The following is a 17,386-nucleotide window of genomic DNA, read 5'->3' as shown; positions in this document are numbered from 1 at the left end:
AGGCCTATCCAACACACTGAACCTCACTCCCCACATTAAGATGTGCATCAAAGACAAGTTGGTGGAAAAGATGCACAAGAGCATTTGCCATATTGAGAACAAGGCATTACTAAGAAAATCGATTAAAAAACGGCTTTGTATTACTAGAGTCCATTCTGAAATAGGCATTATTTGGCTATATGCAGTATTTTCAGTTGGAAAATAGGAATTCTTCCAAAAATCTAATTAGATGGCATGTGAGGGAAGATTATTTTGTGTATCTTGGCTCAACAATCTCTGACACACACTCTCTAGATGTCGAGCTAGATAAACGCATTGGCAAAGCAGCTACCATGTTTTCTAGACTCACAAAGACAGTATGGCTCAATAAGAAGCTGACAACAAATACCAAGATCCAGGTCTATAGAGCCTGTGTCCTGAGTACACTCCTGTACTGCAGTGAGTCCTGGAACTGTTGTGCATGGCAGGAGACAAAGTTGAACACGTTCCATATGCATTGTCTCCGACGCATTTTTGGTATCACCGGGCAGGACAAAGTTCCAAACAGAGTAGTCCTAGAATGAGCTGGAATTGTTAGCATGTATACATTACTGAAACAGCGATGTCTACTTTACGTTGGCTTGGGCATGTCGTGAGAATGGCTGACAGTTGGATTCCAAAAGATCTCCCATATGGAGAATTAGTGCAGGGAAAGCACTCCAGAGGGAGACCACAGCTGTGATACAAGGATATTTGCAGGTGGGATTGGAAGGTCTTAGGAGTGGACCTCAACAGATGGGAAACTTTGACATCTGAGCATTCAGCCTGGAGGCAGACAGTGTAGCATGGCCTCTCCCAATTTGAAGAGACCCTTGTCCAGCAGGCCAAGGCAAAGCGGCAGTCCCGAAACCAGCAAAATTGGAGAGCTGGACAGGGGACAGATTGTATTTGTCTTCAATGTGGAATGGACTGCCACTCTCGAATTGGCCTTCTCTGCCACACCAGATGCTGTTCCAAGACCTCTGTTCAGAGCATGTTACCATAGTCTCTCAGAACTGAAGGATGCCAGTAGAGGGAAGAATAATATACTTTAAATTGGATATATGTTTTTCTGAGTGTACTAGTGACTTTTCATGTCCTTAGCTAAACTTTTCAATTTGCAGTTTGCACCGTTTGCCTGGATGAATAGAACTGGGGAACAAAGACCTTTATGTAGGCCTCTTTGTACCTCCTTGTACAGTCAAACTACAAACCTTGACTCTGCTTAGAGAATTTAAGAGAATGTCTCTCAGTCAGCAACAGTATAACGTACAAATGTAAAGGTCCAGACACTTAAGATCTCAGGTGGTGAGACAGCAATTTCTTGTTTCCATTTTCCAGTTAGCTGATCTCTTTCCTAGATAATCTGTGACCTTACAGCTATTGTCGGAATTTATCTCCTATTAGCCCCAGACAGCATGGGCAGTGGTTGGGGATGATGGGAGTTGTAATGGAGGGAAGGCATTTGAAGAGCCTCAACTATTTGATTAAAAACGTCCAGTTGATTTTCTCTTACTTTTATTTTGCCTGCCCGTTCTACCTTCTTGTTTCGCTCTTCAGAATCCCACAGCCATAGAAACAACCAACTAACCAATCTCACTTTCTTATGTACTCCCAGCATACATTAAATCATATATCACTGTTTATTTGGGGAGTGTCTGTGTGTTTTCTGTCACAGCATCCACCAAATCTTCCAAAATGAAAGGCCATTGTTCAGTGTCCCAATTATATGCTTTTCATGCAAATTTAATTGGCCACAGGTCAGTTCCTGGCACCCACAGGTAGGACTGAGGGAGCAATGTATGCCTCAACTCATGGAGGGTTTCTGCAAGGCAGTTCTAACAGTACTGAACATTTCTCAACCCAAGGGTCTGTCTTGTTATAAAGAAGCATTCTCTATCCAGCATTTGTCTGTTCACATCATCGACCCTTGGGAAGAAAATCTATTCCACCTTGAGGTCATCTTGGATAGGCACAGCAAAGGAGTAGCCAGCGATCTTTGTATTCTCTCCAAACTCCCAGAACAACTCTGAAGAGCAATTCATCAATGCCAATACAGTTTTGGTAGCCCCAGCTGAATAGGGCTTGGCCAGTATGTTTGGCAGTGTTGACTCAGAGCAAGGTACAGACAGAGCAAACAGGAGGAAACGGAGACAAAGTCTGGGTGTTATTGATATAAGACCATATTTTTATTAGGCTAATAAATGCAGTTTCTACTCATTCCTTTAGGTGTGTGGAAATCTCATTTCACAATGGCACATTCCTGAAGAGCAAGGCTGGCACCAGCTGAAGAATAACAGTTCAATTTAAAATCCAATGGACTTGCCCTCTTAGGTAAGTCAAGCTAAGTTAAACTAAAACAGCCCACAACTATGGTGGGAGGGAGGCCAAAACACAAACACACACACACACATTTTATATAAGCTTGGGGCCGCTTCAGCTATTACAAGAAATGTCCAAGATGCTCAAGTAGCTCACACCCTGCCTTTCCATGCTTTCAGTGTAATTCTACATCACCTGCTCTGATGTCTTTTCAAAAGAACATTGTTTCTTGGAGAAGGTCTTTTACACCTCAAGGAGCAAAATGAAATTCCAAACATGCACAGAACGTACTTTTAATTTAAGTGCATTTCTTGTCCAAGTCTTGAACAGTGATCATACCTCAGATGGATCTAGGCAAATGCAACAAAAGATCCCTTTCAAGACTCCAGGGAAGTGTTAACAAGCCTCAGGAAACTCCTATGGGGAAGCAGTGTGGGGGAAGAACTATGCAATTCCTGTACTTGTCTGATCAAGCACAGGAAATTTTCTTCAACCTAAATGACTTCCAGCTGATGTGGGGAACCTGTAGCAGATCTTCCAGATGATATGTGGAATCTCTATATTTTCTTGACATCCAGTTCTCATCATTCTAAGCTAGAATAGCCAGTAGTCAGAGCAATCCTCTCACCTTCTTTCAACAATGGTAGGACCATAGCCAGGGTCACTATCCAAAGTTTGCTTGGATTGATGCACCTATTGACTCCCCTCAAACCAAGAATAGGGCACAGACCTCCATCTTTCTTTGGCACTATAAAATAACAGGAATAATAGCCATCTTGTATGTGTTTGGGTGCACAGGTTGTAATGCATCCTTGGTAATTACCATTATAACTTCTTCCTCTGAGGAAGTCTTGTGGATTCAGTGGCGTAGCCATAGATGACTATAGATTATTATCCAGGAATCCAGGATAATGATGTGCCATGTGTTCATTTGATGTGCTTGTGGTCCCTTGTAGGTATTGAAAGAAGGGAATGATAAAGGATAGATGTTGAAATTTGATCTCAAAATGTGAGGAGTCAAAGGTGCTGTTTGCTCTTTTTGCCTGTATTCTTAGATGACAAAGACTTTAATATCCTTATTGTTGCCTTTCCCTCTGAGAAGGGACTGAGGCAAATCTCATGATTTTTCAGAGAATGACCTGTTCCTATTATAGGGCAAATATTTCCTCCAAGGTTGTTCAAACTGTCTTTGGTAGGTTTATTGATTATTGATTCTTTATATGTTTTGCTGTTGTTTTCCTTTTAAAAACAAATCTTCTATTATGTCATATGTTTAACTTAAGAAGGCCTTCCCCATCAAAAGCAAAGTCTTCAATTTTAGATCTTGAATCCTCTGAAATTCTGGCTGATCTTAACCAAGAGTGCCTATAGAGTGTTATCACTGAGGCCATACTCTTTTCAGAGCAATCAGAGACATGCGTAACTGGATAGATTTGATGCACCACCAAGGAGCTTCCTGTTGAAAGGATGATGCTAAAGACCTTTTGCCCTTGGGCAGACAGGCCATTAAAGGCTAGAATGTATGGTATATAACCATAGTGGCTTGTTAATTAGAAATGCTTATGCCTATTGCTGCTGTGGAGTAGATTTTCCTATCGAAAAGATCTAATTTGAAGCTCTCTCCATTAGCTGAAGTAGTAGAGTAGCGACCCCTAGCTTTCACTTGTGAAATCCCTATAATTATGAAATTTGGAAACATGACCCCTTCTTCTTGCACTCTGTAAAGATTTTCAATGTGTCTCGAAATTTGAAGCATTGAAGAAGAATCCCATGATTATTTATTTTATTTATTTATTTATTGGACTTATATACCGCCCCATAGCGCTACAAGCACTCTCCGGGCGGTCAAGGTAGGCAACACAGATATTTGTAACGGAACACTAACACTAGACATTAAAAGCCGCCTAGGGTTGTCGTTTGACCAGATAGGCGGGGTATAAATAAACAAATAAACAAATAAACAAATAAACAAATAAACAAATAAACAAATAAACAAATAAACAAATAAACAAACAAACAAACAAACAAATAAATAAATAAATAAATAAATAAATAAATAAATAAATAAATAAATAAATAAATAAATAAATAAATAAATAAATAAATAAATAAACTGGGTCAGAGACTTTTGGTTTTGGCTTCTTTATTGGACGTTCTAAAGACTTAGCCATTCTCATTATTAAATCAGAGTAGGTACAAATATGCTTAAAATGAGATAATGATGAAATATCTCCCACATCAGAGTCAGGTAAGGAGACAAGCAGAGAAGGTGATGCAGGTGATGCCTCACTGTCACCATCCGAATCAGAGTCACTGGAATCAAGAGGTGAAGTGGTTTGCTGTGATGCCTCTGTGGATGCTAATTGGGAAACTGTGTGTGTTTCGGTATCATTGAAATTGAAGCAGAACACAGCAAGAACAGTCCAGAGAAGTTAGAAAATGAACATCAAAGACTCAGTTACTTCTGAAGTAGTTTTGAAGGAGATGATAAATTGCCTTTTGGAGAAGTAGGTGATTTATTACAATGTCAAGTGGTCTTGCCGACAGATGTAGATGTCCTACTAGTAGAAAACATGGTCAAGTGGTCTCCTTGACATAGATGTTCTGTTAGTTGAACAATACAGTACTGTTACTGGACCCAAAGAGGTTTTCAAAGTACATATTTTGGTATGCCAAGACTGTTGGTTACCCAAGCATCACTTGCAGTTTTGAACAGTAGAGTCTTCTTCAGAAGTAGACTGTAATGGCATCCAAGAATGGGAATGAGACACCAGCAGTCTTCTATGGTCAGACTTAAATGGCATTGGTGAAGGCCAGTCCATTGAACCAAAATAGCACAGAGGTGAGCAATAGAATGGCCTATGGTGCATGACTTTCAAGATGGAGAATGAGATTGCTGATGTCAGTGATCAGGTGTTTTAGATCATTATCTTGATCTGGTCTGAGATCTGCAACAATGTTGAGGAGTTCTTGATGTCAGCCTTGAATGGGACCTCTCTTCCCCAACCTGGTCCAGGCTCCTCCAGGTGGCCGCCCTGAGGGAGGCCCATAAATCCTCTACAAGAGATAGGGCCTTCTTTGAGGTGCCTCCAACTCTAGGGAACCAGCTGCCTAGCCCCCTCCCTGTGGACTTTTAGAAAGCAATTAAAGACACTGCTTTTCAGGGAGGCTTTCCACACCAACCCCAGCTGACCACCTTCCTCCTTTTTTTTTCTCTCCCCTCCTCTTCTTCCCTCCCCTCTTTTCTTCCATTCGCTCTGAGATTAGTCGGTGCCATCTGTGCTTTTTTTTTTTTAAGGTTATTGCTATTTTCAATGTTTCTATTTTTATTTTTGTTTTCTAGTTTACAAGTTGTAACCCGTCCAGAGTAGTGTTGTGACACTAATGGGAGCGGGATACAAACAGAATAAATTAATAAATAAAATTAATTCCCATACATGTGACATATGAAGGTACTGTATGAAGGGACTGGAAATCAGGAGAATCAGAGTCTGATCCTGAATCAGAAACTCTTTGAGACCCTCTGTGTGGTGAGGATTTTAGAACTGTGGAGCAGTTTCATTTACCAATGGTGTCACAATCTGAAGGGATTCTCTCCTTGGCTTCCTTTCAGAGCCCTCAGCAGTTATATCACTTGTGTGGCCGACAGTCTGAGCAGTGGCAGGACAGATCCCCACTGATGAAATTAGTAGTTTTGGAATGAGTTTTGTCTTTCTTCTTAAGTCTCTTGGGTTTACTATTGATGACTTTTCAATATGTTCCCTCTACAGTTAATTAGAATCCTTCAATTCCATCAATACAGAAAACTTGTGACTAACCAAATCCTTCAGTTCTGTAGGTGTCAAAGCCAGTCTGAAAGATCAAGTTACAGTACCATGACTGCCTGATGGAACAACAGACGAAGCAACAATGGATTGGTTTTGTCCTGAAGAGGTACCTTACCTTACTGAAGTAAGCAAACATTAGTGTCTATGTCTTTAGTGGTTGAAACAGAGACCTTATGTTGGGAATCAGTTGAAAATCAGGTGAACAGCCTTCAGTGACTTCTCCCACAAGTACAACTTTAGTCAGGACTTAAATTGTGGAATCTACTTTTGTAAATTCCTTACAGACAGAGCAGGTCTTTACTAATGACCCCCACAAAGGCAACAGGGGCATATAGTATGTCTGTCAACTTGAGGAGTTTTCACTCCGCAGTCAATAAACTTTTTCATTAAGGTGGAAGTGGCCATATAAAAAGTGGTAGGAAAAATGCTAAAGACAATAAAAGAGATGGAAAGGCGGGGGGACTCTAAATGATGAAAAGACTGTTTTGCTTTTTTAGGCAACAAAGAGGAGAAAAAGTGAAGAGAAGGTAAGTGAAATTGTGAAGAAACAGATAAAACTGGGTGTAAAATAGTGATTTAGAACAGATTCTAAGCTTGGAGGTGTTGCTGTTGGAACAGACTGAGGTGACGGAGAGGGGAATGCATGCCAGGCATAGGGGGAGTCAAAAGCTCTGGCTTTGCAGGCTCTAGAACAGTGGCTCCCAACTTTGGGTAACCTCTTAGACTGCAGTTCCTAGAAGCCTTCACCGCCAGCTGTGCTGGGCAAGGGTTTCGGGATTTGCTGTCGAAGAACACCTGGCTTACCCAAGGTTGGGAACCAGTGCTCTAGAACAGTGGTCCCCAACCTTGGGCCTCCAGATGCTCTTGGACTACAACTCCCAGAAACCTTCACCACCACCTCTGCTGGTCAGGATTTCTGGGAACTGAAGTCCAAGAACATCTGGAGGCCCAAGGTTGGGGACCACTGCTCTAGAAGATTCTGATGGTACTTCATACAGGTATGCTAACCCCTGTATGTGAATCACAGAAGACCACAAAGAAGAATAAACACACACCTCTTAGGGAAACTAACAAGTAGTGTTCAACAGATTACTATTTTAGCAACGTTTTCAACAGTGTGCTTATGCACATGGTGAACTGACATCTCCAGTTACACTATGAAGATGCTCATCATATATATGGATTAGTTATTTTATTTTATTTTTTGCATTAATAATTTTATTCTTAGAGATTTGGTTTTGTGTGATGTTTTATTAGGAGAGAGAGAGAGAGAGAGAGAGAGAGAGAGAGACAGACAGACAGACAGACAAACAGACAGACAGACAGACAGACAGACAGACCTAGTAAAATAAATCATTCTTCTGTTGTGGATCAGGAACACACCTCCGTATCCAGTTGTATCAATGTTATATGTAGCTGCCCATGATTAAATCTTGACTGCACCAGTATCCCCCAAAAGATGTAGTTTGCTGGGAAGAGGAAGCTAAACAGAAAAGTAGAACATTTCCCAATTAACTTTGTGGGATGTCATTATCATCTTATGACCCATCAGGGAATTCACTCTGTTTAACATCTTGAAGCTCTGCTACATTCACCTACCTTATATACAGTAATGTTGTTGATCTCTGGATGTTTAATATGTTCCAGAGAGGAAGGAAATAATAATACGGTACTGAAAACGTTCTGCAGAAGCAGCAAGGATCACTTGTTTGCTTGTACAGTATTCACATTTCTTCAGCATCCCAGCCATAAATATCCAAAGGAATTATCTTCCAATTTCTCTCTCTTTTTGCTCTTTCTTTCCCAGGAGCAGTTAGCAGCAATGAGACAATTTGTTTCATTTGATGAAAAGAAGTTAAGTAGCTCCCAAGACAATTAAAAGGGAATCAGACCAATGTTATACTAAGTACCTTTGTCATTGTCGTCTCAACATAAAGCCCTCAAAGTGCTATTGTTGCCAAATCATAATAATTTCACAGCAGGTAGTAATCAGCACGATAGCTTGGCGCAAGGTAAAGAGACTTCCTATTATTTGTTTCTCGTCCAAATTTGTTAAAGGCCATTTCTTTCATAGCATGGGCTGACCTAAAAGCTTCAGTAATATGTGGGCTACAGTTAATCTTTATTTTGCCAAACCAATAACTGAAAAAACGATAGCATAACTCAATGTCAAGAGGTACACCACAAACTAGGGGGTGTGGTGCTTCGTGTCACCAGTATGCGGACGACACGCAGCTCTACATCTCCTTTTTGCCAACCGCAGGAGAAGCCGTCCTGTGCCTCCAGCGCTGCCTGGGGACTATACTGGAATGGATGCAGGAGAACGGGCTTAGGCTGAACCCGGACAAGACGGAAGTACTGAGGGCGACTCTCCCTGCAAAGGATGGGGTACGCAGCTTGGGGATCCATCTGGACCCGGTGCTCTCCATGGAGTCACAGGTGGCATCGGTGGTCCGCACCGCCTTTTTTCACCTTAGGCGGATAGCCCAGCTGTGGCCCTACCTGGAAGTGGGGGCACTCACCATCTTAGTACACGCGCTCGTAATCTCAAGATTAGACCACTGTAATGCGCTCTATGTGGGGCTTCCTCTGAGGTTGCTGCGGAAATTACAGGTGGTGCAGAATGCGGCGGCCAGATTACTCAGTGGAGTGAAAAAATTCCAACATATTTCGCCCACTCTGGCCGCATTGCATTGGCTGCCCATCAGGTTCCGCATCGACTTCAAAGTGCTAACGCTTACGTATAAAGCCCTAAACGGTTTAGGGACTCGATACCTGGCGGAACGCCTTCTCCCACCAAGCTCTACCCGGGTCACACGGGCGAGCCAGGAGGTGAGGCTGAGGAGCCTAACGCCGAGGGAGGCCCGAAAAGAGAAAACAAGAAATAGGGCCTTCTCGGCGGTGGCTCCTCGCCTGTGGAATAATTTACCTCCTGGTATTCGCGGAGCTCCCTCGCTGGGCACTTTTAAGAATCTACTAAAGACCTGGATGTTTCGGCAGGCCTTCTCATCAGATTACTTTTGATTCTCTTATCTTTTATTGTCTTTTTACTTTTAATTGTTTTGTAATTTGTTGTCTTATTTTTATAGTATTTTATCTCCGTTGTAAGCCGCCTAGAGTAGTCCTCCGCGACTAGATAGGCGGGATATAAATAAAATAAATAAAAATAAAATAAAAATATCAGTGAAGGGGTCAGAAAAAGTATCTGATAGAGGAAAACACTGTTTTTGGAAATGAAACTTTAGTGCTGTGTCACATGAACATAAGAATGTCATGGTTTGCAGGCTCAGTTCTGAAAGTACGGTATACCACAAGCCTCATGACAGGGCCATTTCCTGTAAGACAAATGCTGCTCCTAAACTGAGCAGAAGAGAGAATTTCAGGAAGTGTCATTTCTATGACAATCAATAGTTCCTGAAATTCTGTCTTTCATCTATATTAGTATTACAAGTACAGGAACCCTGCTCTCTTTTCTGTCTGGCCATGCGAAACCTAGAACCAGGCAGACTCGTCTGTTTAAGCTGAACAAAACACCCTCAGAGATATGCTTTGAGAGATAATCTGCTATAAAATTATAAACAGCTTGGACCTGTAGCTTTAAATCTGTTTGTTGATCATTTCAGTGCAATGCCAGTTGACTTTAATAAACTCTGCAATTTATTTATTTATTTATTTATTTATTTATGTATGTATGTATGTATGTATGTATGTATTTATTTATTTATTTATTTATTTATTTATTTATTTATTTATTTATTTATTTATTTATTTATTTATTTATTTAAAACAGTTTTACCCCGCTTTACTCCTTTAAAAGGACCCAAGGTAGCTTACATAATTTAAAGACAATCTTTACAGCTAAATACAATAAAATATTAAAAAAGATGAAACAAGTGCTACTCTGAGAAATGGTAATACCAAAAATCAGTACCAAAAACACATTCAAAGCAGTAAGACACAACAATCCATTTTAAAACCCAACTCAGACAGCCAGTCACTGAGGGAAAGCTGGCCTCAAGATAAAGGTCTTTGCCTGCTTGTGGAAGGCCAAAAAAGATGGGTCCAGCCTGGCCTCCTGTGGGAGGGAGTTCTAAAGCTGGGAGCAGCAACAGAGAAGGCCCTCTCCTGGGTCTCTACCAATTGCACATGTGAAGGTTGTGAGACCAAGAGAAAAGTCTCTCCTGATGACCGTAATATTTGAGCAGGCTCATAATGGGAGACATGGTCTTTGAGATAGCTTGGACCCAAGCCATTTAGTGGTTTATAGGTTAGAATCAGCACTTTCAATAGTGCCCAGAAACAGATCGGTAGCCAGCGGAGCTGCTGTAACAGAGGGGTTATGTGATCCCTGTGACCAGACCCAGTCAGCTGCTGCATTTTGGACATCTACATGCTTTTTCTCTTTGTGTGTGCACACCTGCTTGGTCTTAACCTTTAGTGGATTTTATAATATCTACACTCTACATATTCTCTCCACCAAAGGTTTCATGCAATGCCACACAAGATACTAGGGTACAAACCTGAGCGTTTGCATAGTCGAGTGTGAGCCAAGAATTGTATCCCAAGATCCAGAGGAATATTTCAGGGGACTCCATGATGCGGTGCATCTCAGATTGTATATTCATGTTTTCTTTGGCATGATGGACCCTTGGCCAACTTTTTTCTTTTATTTTCTCTTCCTTTTTTCTCTTTTCTTTTCTTTTCTTGACTTCTCTTTTCTTTTTAACAAAAACAGAGGAAAAAAATTAAAAACTGTATGTGGCAAGCAGCTGTAACATTGGGTAATTGTTTACAATTGTACACAAGAAACCACTGTACAAATTCAACAGATTAGGTCCAGGTCTCCATGGGGTCTGGAGCAAATCATTCAGCCAAAAAGTCCCAGTCTGGCACTTAAGAATTTAATGCATTCTTAGAAGATGTACACTTATAAAGCATAATATGTGGGTCTTCCTCAGAGATGGGTTGCCAAGTTAGCTACACATGTCAAAACATTCAGTTCTTGCACTGGCAATGTTTCTTGCCTATGTGAGAAGCTAGATGTTTAACAAGTGACATTTAATTTGTATTGCAAACAATATTTATCAAATGCTTCGTCTGTACACCCAACAGTCTAACTAACTCTGTGTGAAGTGTGAGTATCAAACCCATGGCAGATGACTTCAAATTTCAGAAAACTGTACAAAGAGGCTGATTGGGATGAATTGATTTGGTTTTACTCTAACTAAACAGGAATAAACAGGGAGTGTATGGTGATTTTGCCAAGAAGCATATGCCATTTAATTTAACCTTATTGAACCTCTCTATGCTATAAAGTATGGCAACATTGTTCAAGAATGTTATTGATGGGGAACATCAAAGGGGAACATAGTGTTCATACCATAAGGAATGAAATGGAATCGGTTTTTATTCTGTGAAGTGATGGAGGGTTCCCACCCTGCATTTATTTTCTCCTTTTGTTGTTGTAGAACTAGACCTCCTGCTGGCACAAAATACAGGCATTTGAGCTATTTTGGGCAGTAGAATGATGGAGCTGAACTAAGGTTGTATCACAAACAAGTTGCATGACAAAACATCAATCTTGTACTATTGTGTTAAAGAAGGACTGCTCTGATTCTATATGGCAGAGGAAGGGGGTGGAGAAGAGGCACACCAAAATCAACTTGGCTTCCAGGTGCTAAACGGAATTGGTGGATATTTGTCTGCCTGTGCTAGGTGCTTTAGCAATAAACTGGAGGTGTTGTTGGAGATGTGTATTCCTTCTGACAGAACAGCTGTACAAACACACCACAATTTTGTCTTTAAAACTGTTTGGCCTCTGACATTCATGCATTGCCCTGTGGTCCATAGTCCCATTACGAAGATGCCAACTACAGGCAGCCAATATGCAGTATCTCCAGGTTAGATGCACAAGACTCATGTGGTCTGTCCTCTCTGTGCCATACCAGACAGTTGTGATCTATGTGCAGGATGGATGGGTAGAGAGCCAGTGAGAATTAAGTCTCCAGCAGTTGTGAACTCTCCTGTGTAGAGCCCCAGTGGCACTACACACCCTTCCTGCACTTGTTGAACATCAAGTCAGGCTTGTTCTGCTACTTCCATTGAGTTGCAGCACAGACATCTACTTACCAATTGCATAAATCCCATGGTCCCCAATGTGTGGTGGAAAGCAATTCCCACAAACTCTTTCCTATGGTGGGCAAAGTCACACGGGATTAGGGAATGATGGAAGCAGATGTTTCTGTCCATGAAAGTAATTTGACACCGATCTTCCAATGAAAGTACTGATGCAACCTATACAGTCCACAGCGGACTTCATTTAGGAGGGCCCTAGATGTCCCATCAGATTTAGCACTTTGGTGAAATCACTGAGGTTCAGAGGGAGTTGGGCAACATAAATAAGCAGGCAAAGAAGGCATCAATTGTCCAAGGGGAGGCCTCTTTAAACTCTGCAGAAGGCATTTTCAAGAAGTACGAGTGATGTTCACTGATAATTAAGCCCTCAAATACTGTGGGATGTTGTTTGTCCCCAGCATTCGATATAAGGCATACAGCCTCCAAATATGGTAGAAAAAATAAGTGTCTCATAAGTCTTAAGCCATCATTACAGTAACTGGGTTGCATATCTTCTACGTGAACCACTTCGTTTACAGAGAGCCACAGATGAGCAGGCTGCCAAACAGGCAAAGCCAAAAAGCAGCCTTATTGCCTCAAGAAAATCTGCTCGAGCAAGCCAGCTGTGACGCAGAGAGGGATAACATGCAGCTCTGCCATAGTAGACGTCTTAAGTGAAGACTGCCATTTCCAGTCAAACCCCATTGATTTATTATACAGCTGTTCTGAAATTGAATTGGGCTAAAGCTTGGAGTGTGAGTTGTCAGCTAGGCTCATTTTTGGAGGGAAAAATGGCCTTTCTCTGTAGGTTAAGCCATTTTGTTAGTTCTAATGTGGTAAAACAAACAGGAGATTTGTTGCCTGGGCTCAGAATAGATTCTGGATTTTCCCTGTTATCCCCAGACCTGAAAGGGAGGGGAGCATTAGTATTTTTAAACAAGACAGAAAGATTTGGAAAACCTTGAGATCGGTTTCCTGCTCTTCATATGTACTATCAGTTCGTCTGTCTAAGATGCAACTCAAACAGGATTTACATTGTTCATTTTTACCAGAAGCCTCTATGCATACCACAAAAATCTCTGCAGGTATTATTTTCTCTCTTTAAAAACTGTCACCAACTCCAATGACAACACATTTTCACCTCTAGTTAATTCCCAAAGCCACCTTAGAAGAACCTGTAACCGCTGCTTAAGCTTTTTGCATGTGATGAATTCAACAATCGATTTAATTGCCTGTCCTAGTTCAGTCAAAGATTGGAAATATATGGCCCTCAGGAGGTTGTCGGGCTGCATTGTTCCTTTCCATTGCCTATGCTGGGTAAGGTCGATGGGAGTAAGGTGAAAAAAAAACCCCCAAAACATCCAGTCCTTCTTGTTTTTAAAAGTCCACACAATAAGGCTGTGACTGAAGTTTTGTGCAAGTGTGCAAATGGCAGAAAAGTATGCAAACATTGTGGGAAAGGATGAAAGCAGATTAGGGGAATACAAACACTCTTGGGCAAACTGTAGATAGGCAGGTGGCTGACCACCTAGACTGTACTCAGATGGACTTCTGATTTTCTCAACGTGCGTGCCATTCAGCAAACAAAAGCAAATAAAATGCCAGCCAACAGCCTGTAAGGAAAACCCCCAAGCAGATGGAGTGGGAAGGAGGCCTTTCTTTTCCCCTGGCTTGGCCCTCATGTCCTCTCTACCAATGAGTCTTCCTCTCTCCTTTCTAATACCCCACCTAGAATTGCGAGCCCACATAACACATGCTGCAACTACCTGGATAAATAGCATGGGATTTGCTGAGGAAGTAAAACAGATACATTCATTTTTTAAAAAGTGACCACATGATGCAATGGCCGAAATGAATCAGTCCTGCCCATTTTGCTTCCAAAGCAGAGATTTTTTCCCCTCTGTACTACTTTTTTTTCAAGCTGGGACACTTTGAACCATGTTTTCCCTTTGTGATCGGTTGTTTTGTCCTACAAAAGGATAAGGAGATGAATGGGGGTGGTGTTCTGGTGACATACTAAGCAGGGTGTGATGTTTTGGACAGCAAGAACTCCCCCTTCCATGATCTTTCTTTCTACTTGTCCAAAAGTATTTTTAATTAAAAGAAAAGAGAACTACGAAGTTGGCACTAGATCACCTTATCACTGCACTGATGTATTCATTTAATGATGGATCACCTCTGCATAGAAAAAAAAGTAGAAACAACTCCAGCATGAACTACAGCAGACTACTATGTTTACGTGGTATGTGTATATGTGTTTGTACGTTATGGAGAATTTTGGGAAACTGTCCCTTTTCCCTAGTGCTGTGCAACACTTTAAACAGCCCGCCACCGTTACCGTAAAATGATAGACAGAGATTGGCAAATAGCATGTCCAAAGGAAAGAGGGCTGCGGGGCAGATCAAATCACATTGTGGACACTGGCACTGAACTGAACCATGGCATCAGTATGATTATAGGCTGCAAATCAAGCTGTAGCCAAGCCAAATCGCTCCTATTCAGCTTGTCACTGTAGTTGCAGCCACAGGAAGCTAGCTCCGGGGCTGGATAGATTTCTCTCATCTCAACCATATTGATGCTGAAGGAGAGGGAGAGGAATTGCCATGACATATATCTTTGTGTGGCATTAGAATTGCCACACAAAAATGCTAGAAAATCTTGTGATGATGATGGCCAGTACCTTAGAAGTTTTTTTTTTAAAAAAATACTTATGGAGCATATGTGTATATTAGTGTCTGTTAATTATGACCAGAGCTTGGAAAAGTGAAAACCATTACAGAGGGGAAGAAGAAAGTAATATCCTACTACCAATAGGTTATGTATGCAGGGCACAGCAGACAGATAAAATCTAAGATGTGTAAAAAGAGGTTACCTACCTCTGTAAGGGAGGTGGTGGTGCTGTGGGTTAAACGGCAGAAGCCTCTGTGCTGCAGGATCAGAAGACCTGCAATCGTAAGATCGAATCCACACAACAGAGTGAGACCCCATTGCTTGTCCCAGCTCCCCCAACCTAGCAGTTCAAAAGCATGCAAATTGCGAGTGGATAAATAGGGACCACCACGGTGGGAAGGTAACGGCATTCCGTGTCTAGTCGCATTGGCCATGTGATCACGGAAAATTGTCTTTGGACAAACGCTAGCTCTATGGGTTGGAAACAGAGATGAGCACTGCCCTCTAGAGTCGGACACGACTGGACAAATTGTCAAGGGGAACCTTTACCTTTACCTTACCTGTAACCATAGTTCTTCTAGTAGTCCTCTGTGAATCCACACAATTGGGTTGTTCTGTGCCTGCACTGAATATCTCGGAAGTTTCTAGAGCTTAAAGACACATGATTAGTGGGACGTTCCCCCGTGGAGGGCATGCTCCGCCCATCCTAGGTCCCCTCAGTTCCTGATAAAAGTCCACCGAGTAAAAGAACTTATAAAGATAAAACATGATGGACAGAGGGGAGGATGGGTGGGAGTCACAGAGGATCACTAGAAGAACTATGGTTACAGATAGGTAACTTCTTTTTCTTCTTCGTGGCCTCTGTGAATGCACACAATTGGGTGACTAGCAAGCTCACTTACCAAATGGTGGGACATCATGGTAAAAAGGATGCCAGAACAGCTCTCCCAAAACCAGCGTCACTCCATGCTTTGACATCTAGATGGTAATGCCTGATGAAAGTTGATGGAGTAGACCATGTAGCTGCATGGCAGATATGAGGGAGTTCAATCCCACACTGGAAGGCAGTTGATGTTGACAGCGCTCTAGTGGAATGTGCTTTTAAGTGTTCAGGAAGTGATTTGCCAAATAACTCGCATGCCAGTGATATAGTTTGAACAATCCATCTAGGAATAGATTGTGGGGAAGCTGGAGCTCCCTTGTGAGGACCTTGATAGCATAGAAAAAGTCTATGTGGTTTCCTGAAAACCTTGGTCCTGTCAATGTAGAAGGCAAGAGAGCATCTTACCTCAAACGAATGGAGCATGCACTCGAGAGGTGTCAATGGTGATGGAAAGATAGTTGGTAGGATGATTGTTAATTCAGGTGAAATTCAGATACAACTTTGGTTAAAAAGGAAATGTCAAAGTATAATGTGACCTTATCTGGATGGAACTGGATGGAGGGTGGGTCAGAACGAAGGGCAGCAAGTTTACTGGCTGTTTTGTAGATGTTCTCGCTATGAGAAAGGAAGTTTTCAATGATAATAATTTTAAATTGCATGTAGCCATGGGTTCAAAGAGTGGGTGCATAAGTATATTGAGGACAAGTTGTAGTGACTATTGAGGGATAATGCGTTGGCGTGGAGGATGAATATTGTTGAGTCCTTTGAGAAATCTTTTAACAGTTGGATGAGAAAAGAGTTTAGCTGATTTAGAGTTGGGAGGTTGGTGAGCTACGGTAGCTGATACATACACTTTCAGAGTGGAGTAAGACAGTCCAAAGTTGAACAGATGAAGGAGGAAGATGAGTAAAGTTTTCAAAGAAACTGGTGTTGCAGGTAAGTTGTTTGAATCTGTAAAGGAGAGGAATGCTTTCCATTTATTTTGATATGGGAGCTGAGTGGCGGGCTTTTGAGCTTGATCAAGCAAATCCGTTATGGTGGGAGTATCCTCCAGGCTGTCAGATTCAGAGATGGTATGTCTGGGTGGTAGATCATCCCGTCGTTCTGTGTGAGAAGATTGGGGATCAGAGGGAGCCTGAATGAGTCGGCTGACATTGATGTGAGGTGAGTGAACCATGGTTGCCTTGGAGGATTGCATTGGACTGGAACTGTCGGAGTTGAATGATAGTCCTTTGTATGAGTGGTATGGGAGGAAATAGAGTAGGTCCTTGTCCCAATCTATCATGAATGCATCTCCTATCGAATTCCTGCCGGCACCGGCTCGGCATTCTCTCGTGAAGCAAAGATATCTATGGTAGGAGTGCCCCAACAGTTGCACTCAGGATGTCGAAGATGGTGTCATTTAGAGATCATTCCTGTGTCCTTGATGTCAAGTGACGGAGGTAGTCCAAATTCTGATCTATATACTTGTTTGGACAGGCCGTAAATCCATCCACAGTTCTGTTTCTATGCCCATCAAAGACATGTACAGCAGGTAGCTGAATTAAAGAAA

Source organism: Pogona vitticeps, chromosome 2 (genome assembly GCF_051106095.1).
Source record: "Pogona vitticeps strain Pit_001003342236 chromosome 2, PviZW2.1, whole genome shotgun sequence".
NCBI classification, from domain to species: domain Eukaryota; kingdom Metazoa; phylum Chordata; class Lepidosauria; order Squamata; family Agamidae; genus Pogona; species Pogona vitticeps.
Note: the sequence above shows the minus strand (reverse complement) of the source record.